The 6,000-nt window shown below is 37.0% G+C and overlaps 1 protein-coding gene across 1 annotated transcript in view; it reads left to right on the plus strand.

Moving 5' to 3' along the window:
* The window catches only part of LOC109079527 (C-C motif chemokine 3-like), a 56,398-nt gene extending 50,598 nt beyond the window's left edge, over nucleotides 1-5,800 (plus strand). Inside the window, exon 4 of the mRNA XM_042715177.1 lies at nucleotides 5,566-5,800. The gene's annotated coding sequence lies outside the window, so the exon portion shown is untranslated. The remainder of the gene's footprint in view (nucleotides 1-5,565) is intronic.
* Nucleotides 5,801-6,000: the final 200 nt, after the last annotated feature.

The following is a 6,000-nucleotide window of genomic DNA, read 5'->3' on the forward strand; positions in this document are numbered from 1 at the left end:
TTACCTGCAGCAGCAATGTAAAAGCAGTAGCGTACTGTGGGGTTTCAGTCAGGGCCTTCAGTAAGCAACTGTAAACTACATACCCTTACACATCTATCTTACACACCTCTGTAACAGCTAACGCAGCCATATGCATATAATTCACATATTATGCCACAGCCGCACACAGACTCTCAACGACAATGACTGTTGATCAGTTTCAACAGTAGACTAGATGGAGAGGGGTTAAATTCAGAGTAAATTTCCCTACATGGATCAGTAAAAGTAATCCACCAATAGACGGGTGATTATGAACATTCACGTCACTCTAAAATGACGACGCGCCCACAGCAGTAAAACTGTACAAATGCTGGACATCCACACACCACAGTATTATCAACCACCACGTACACCTCCATAACAATGTGCATGAGTTAATACTTGTGAAATTATATAGTGTACACATGTGTCTTTTGTATATAGTGTGTGTGTGTGTGTTTTTATGTGTCCTTATTACTGTTTTTAAAAAATATAAATGTGGAAAAAACACGCTCTGTGTTATATGTGTTAACCACTTCAAATAATAATCCCTTTGAAATGGCGCACAAAACCGTTTGTTAGAGAATTCAGTTTAAGTAGTTTATCCTTCAGTTTATTACTCCTTTTGTTTGCAAAAGAGCGCCTTGAAAAAGCAGATCGGCAACAAGATCTGGTGCAGAGGCGCCGGCGACAACCCGCTTAGAAATTCCCAACTAAACACTGGGTGCAGTGTTGCCAAATTGGGCTACTTTAACAAGGTTGCCGCGGGTTGTTTTTCATGTCTGCTGGTTGAAGCCACCTCAGTGACATGATATTTAGCCCCTGGAATGTGAATTATACCAAGAGAACCCCGTCAAAAACGTGTATTTAACTCCTGGAACGCGAATTTTAACGTGGACACCTCGAAACGAGATAAAGTGGGATTTGTTGAGAAAACCTGGCAACCCTGGCTGGGGGAATCACTGGGCATATAGCTGGACCCAGAGGCTGTGCTGTCATGGAACGTCAAAATTTGATTGGCTGATGATTCTGTCACTAATGCTCGCTACAATTTTGATTCGACATCTTTGCTGGACCTGTTTTTAAACAGTCTATGTGCTGGCCGCAGACTTTTTTTTATGTAGGATATTCCAGTTCAACCTCAACGAAACTAATCATAGGCCATTTTGTGGACATTACACAGATGAAAATGATACCTAAATAATAATAATAATAAAAACATTTTTTTACACAATTTAATTTTTTTATGAGGGCAAAGCAGAGAAGGCCCTGCTGGCCCACCACTGTGTAAAAGTAGCCTGGAGTCAGACGCACCTCTCCCGCATTGACATCCGCGGCCCTGCCATCTAGTATCTGGAATCACAAAACATTGGCTGCATTTGAGTCTTCAAGGCATTTTTGAGGAACACAAACATCGTCACGTAAGTAACTTTAACGAATGTTACAGTATGACAACTGTTGTCCTCTATGAAAAACAGTTTTTATCAGTCAATATCGAGCGGCAGGGTCTACTGAGAAGGCAGCCAGGTTAATCCGGTAAACAGTTCTTATTTTCTCTGTAGATGTTTCGTTAACTGTTTACTGTTTCCTCCTATTTTCATGATGTCATGTGCTGTTAGCGCTTATTTATTTGTATTTAGAACCGCTAACTTGAATAATTACCTGCAGCAGCAATGTAAAAGCAGTAGCGTACTGTGGGGTTTCAGTCAGGGCCTTCAGTAAGCAACTGTAAACTACATACCCTTACACATCTATCTTACCCACCTCTGTAACAGCTAACGCCAGCCATATGCCATATAATTCACATATTATGCCACAGCCGCACACAGACTCTCAACGACAATGACTGTTGATCAGTTTCAACAGTAGACTAGATGGAGAGGGGTTAAATTCAGAGTAAATTTCCCTACATGGATCAGTAAAAGTAATCCACCAATAGACGGGTGATTATGAACATTCACGTCACTCTAAAATGACGACGCACCCACAGCAGCAAAACTGTACAAATGCTGGACATCCACACACTACACTACATTATTATCAAGGCACCACGTACACCTCCATAACAATGTGCATGATTTAATACTTGTCAAATGATAAAGTACCCACCTGTCACTTGTAAATAAAGTCAGTCTGTCTGTCATTCCATGTCCCCTTACTCGTGTTAAAAAAAATAAACATGGCCAAATAACTCGCTCGGTGCTAGCTGTTAACCACTCATTGGTGCAATCTTTGAAATGGCGCACAAAACCGTTGTTAGAGAATTCAGTTTAAGTAGTTTATCCTTCAGTTATTACTCTTTTGTTTGCAAAAGAGCGCCTTGAAAAAGGCAGATCGGCAACAAGATCTGGTGTAGAGGCGCCGGCAACACCGGCTTAGAAATTCCCAACTAAACACTGGGTGCAGTGTTGCCAAATTGGGCTACTTTAACAAGGTTGCCGCGGGTTGTTTTTCATGTCTGCTGGTTGAAGCCACCTCAGTGACATGATATTTAGCCCCCTGGAATGTGAAATTATACCAAGAGAACCCCGTCAAAAACGTGTATTTAACTCCTGGAACGCGAATTTTAACGTGGACACCTCGAAACGAGATAAAGTGGGATTTGTTGAGAAAACCTGGCAACCCTGGCTGGGGGAATCACTGGGCATATAGCTGGACCCTAGAGGCTGTGGCTGTCATGGAACGTCAAAAATTTGATTGGCTGATGATTCTGTCACTAATGCTCGCTACAATTTTGATTCGACATCTTTGCTGGACCTGTTTTTAAACAGTCTATGTGCTGGCCGCAGACTTTTTTTTATGTAGGATATTCTAGTTCAACCTCAAAAAAACTAATCATAGGCCATTTTGTGGACATTACACAGATGAAAATGATACCTAAATAATAATAATAATAAAAACATTTTTTACACAATTTAATTTTTTATAGGGCAAGCAGAGAAGGCCCTGCTGGCCCACCACTGTGTAAAAGTAGCCTGGAGTCAGACGCACCTCTCCCGCATTGACATCCGCATGTCACACGAGTATGGAATCACAAACTTGGCTGCATTTGAGTCTTCAAGGCATTTTGAGGACACAACATCGTCACGTAAGTAACTTTAACGAATGTTACAGTATTAACTGTAGTTGTCCTCTAGTAAAAACAGTTTTATCAGTCAATATCGAGCGGCAACCTTCCAGTCTCGTGAAACCAACACGGAAGTGACTAAATCTGCAATTCATCAACTGGCCGCTAGAGGCTGGCTCCAAAAGGGGGTCAGTCCCGTAGACTCCCAATGTTAAAATGCCCAACTTTACAGCAGAAAAAATGTGTTTACAGCCTGGTACAAGAAGTGGCTTTGGTCTATATAGCTAATTTTGCCATTGCCATTATATAGCATTTACTACAGTCCAGTTAGTGGATCAGGAGGCTTGACTGAGTGGAGGCGGGGCTAATTTGCGTATTCATAGATCTGCATATAGTAAATGAGGCAAGGGTGTAGAGTTGCATTCAAGCAATTTTAAGGCAAGAGAAAATTATTTTTTTACTAGAAAAAACGTTTAAATTTGTCATTTTGAAGATCAAAGATGAGTTTTAAAGGATAAAATTTTTGACTACAGGGGGACTATAATGAATTTTGCATAAAGATATCACACTAATTATTTCCATTATGTACTACAACACGTTTCCATTCTAGTTTAATACTTGTATATTGAAAACCCATGTCAGTGCATGCACTTTTTTTTTCCTTTGTAAAAATGCTGACTGTGGAAAATGAATTTGCCACTGTGAATCTGACTCATGGAACTGACGAAGTACAGTCCTTCTGTGCTTTAGACTAGGGGTTTTCAAACTTTTTTGTCAGCCAAACCCCTTTGACCTAAATTATTTACTTGAAGTACCCCCTAAGATTTTAAGTAAATATTTCAAAAATATAATGGCACATTTGCCTGTTTAACTTTAAAAACATTTTTTATCAGTTTTAAAGTTTCAGTAGTATTTACATAGCTGTTGTTATTATTACACTCAACAAATTATAAAAAAATCACATTACTGTAATTTACAATGTAATTATGACATTTGTTCCACAATTTTTTTTAAATACAGGGTTTTCCAAAAAGATAATTATTTTTATACATTTAAATCACATTTGTATAAACCTGTAACATTTCTTTGCAAAAACCTTTTAATTTAAAAAAAATAAAATAAATGTTTTTTTGTATTAATTTTTTGATTGTTTGTATTCATTGGTATTCATTTGTTGTAAAATCTCAAAAACCACTTTTTGGGAAACTGTTTTTTAGAAAGAGTGTGATGTGGATTTTTTTTAATTTTTTTTATACAATGTTACACAAGTTGAACATAATTAAAAGACGTATGACTTTCTTTCTTGCGTTGGGCATCAGCAAAAAACTGCCCTCTCTGAAGATGTGCTGTAAACTTATGACTTCTGTATTTTATCTTCTCACGATCTCTGCTTGCAAAAAGCATGCAAACCCAGTATAGCAAATGTAATTCTCTATGTGGGCTTTGTAGAAGAGGAGGGGGAATGCAGTATATTTCCTTATCAAACCACAGATCTGAGTTTCTATCTAGCATCACATCCGAAAAAAAAACATTTAAAAATGTGGTGCAGACTTGGACTTTCTCAGACATCTGCAACAGCTGGTTATCAAAGCTTGAAGATCAGCTTCAGATCAGAAACCATGAGGGCATCTTCTTTGTGTCTGGTGTTCGGGCTGGTCCTGCTGATGGCCCGGACTTCTGAGGCTCAGCGTAAGTTCTCTTACAGTACAGTTTTTCTTCTGACTAAATTATTATTTATATAAGACATGATGTTGTACATAAAGTTTAAGTGATTAAAATGGATCAAATTAGAAACAAAAGAATTTTACAGCCAGGTACCATAGTGGAAGCTTTGCATGTTCGTCAGTGGACTTTGTATTCTCCAGTAAGATAAAAAACATACAGAGCAAAACCTAGAAACAAACTGATATGCTGATTAACCAGCCAGATAAGGTCCTTCACGGAACCTAAAGTTCTAGAAAGGACCTTTATTTTGAAGGATGAATAATATAAAAATAATATTTAGGCTATATTTTATACATGGTTGGATATGATCAATTTCATGGTTCTCTCCTAAAACTAGACAATATATTTTATCTCACCAACAGTTGCTCTTGCTGTTCCCAAAAAGTGTTGCTTCAATTTTATCGACTTTCAAATTCCAAAAAATAGAATTGTGAGTGCTGTGAGGATAAGTTCCCGTTGCCCTTCCCCTGGCATTGTGTAAGTATTTAACTAAAATATATTATTTAGAAAAACTGCCAAATGCTCCTTTTAAATTGTAGACAAATTAAAAAAATTATTTTATGTATGAAAATGTGATCTTTCCCCCCGCAGGGTTACAACAACAAAAAAAGAACTTTGTGTGAAACCAGACAAGGCTTGGATAAAGACATATATGAAGAATCATGCATCTTAAGAAATAAAACCACAATACATTATGCACAAAATAATACCGTTACTGCTTTATACAACTGTCCTTTCTAAAGAAATGCATTTTTACATTTCCTGAAACTGAATGTTAAACTCTTATCATTGGTTACAATTTACAATAAAGTTCATTAGTTAACATTAGTTAACTACTTTAGTTAACATGAACTAAGAATGAACAATACCTCTACAGCATTTATTAATCTTAGTTAATGTTCATTTCAACATTTATGGAAAAGTTTTGTAAAGTGATACCTTTTCATTTAGCACTTAATCTATGCAAATAAATATTCAAATGCAATGAGATTACCTGGTGTCAGACTCATTTGAATGTGTGCATATTCATGTAGGCCTATTAAATTAGCATAAATAGTAGAAACGATGGTATAACTCTAATCAAGATAAAATCTCATGTTTAATAATGTACAGTTAGGCAGAATAAAATAATAAAAGACGAAGATAACAAAACAATCAGAAATTAGCGTATACACATACAAATAAAGAAA

The sequence above is a fragment of the Cyprinus carpio genome, chromosome A25 (genome assembly GCF_018340385.1).
Source record: "Cyprinus carpio isolate SPL01 chromosome A25, ASM1834038v1, whole genome shotgun sequence".
Classification (NCBI taxonomy): domain Eukaryota; kingdom Metazoa; phylum Chordata; class Actinopteri; order Cypriniformes; family Cyprinidae; genus Cyprinus; species Cyprinus carpio.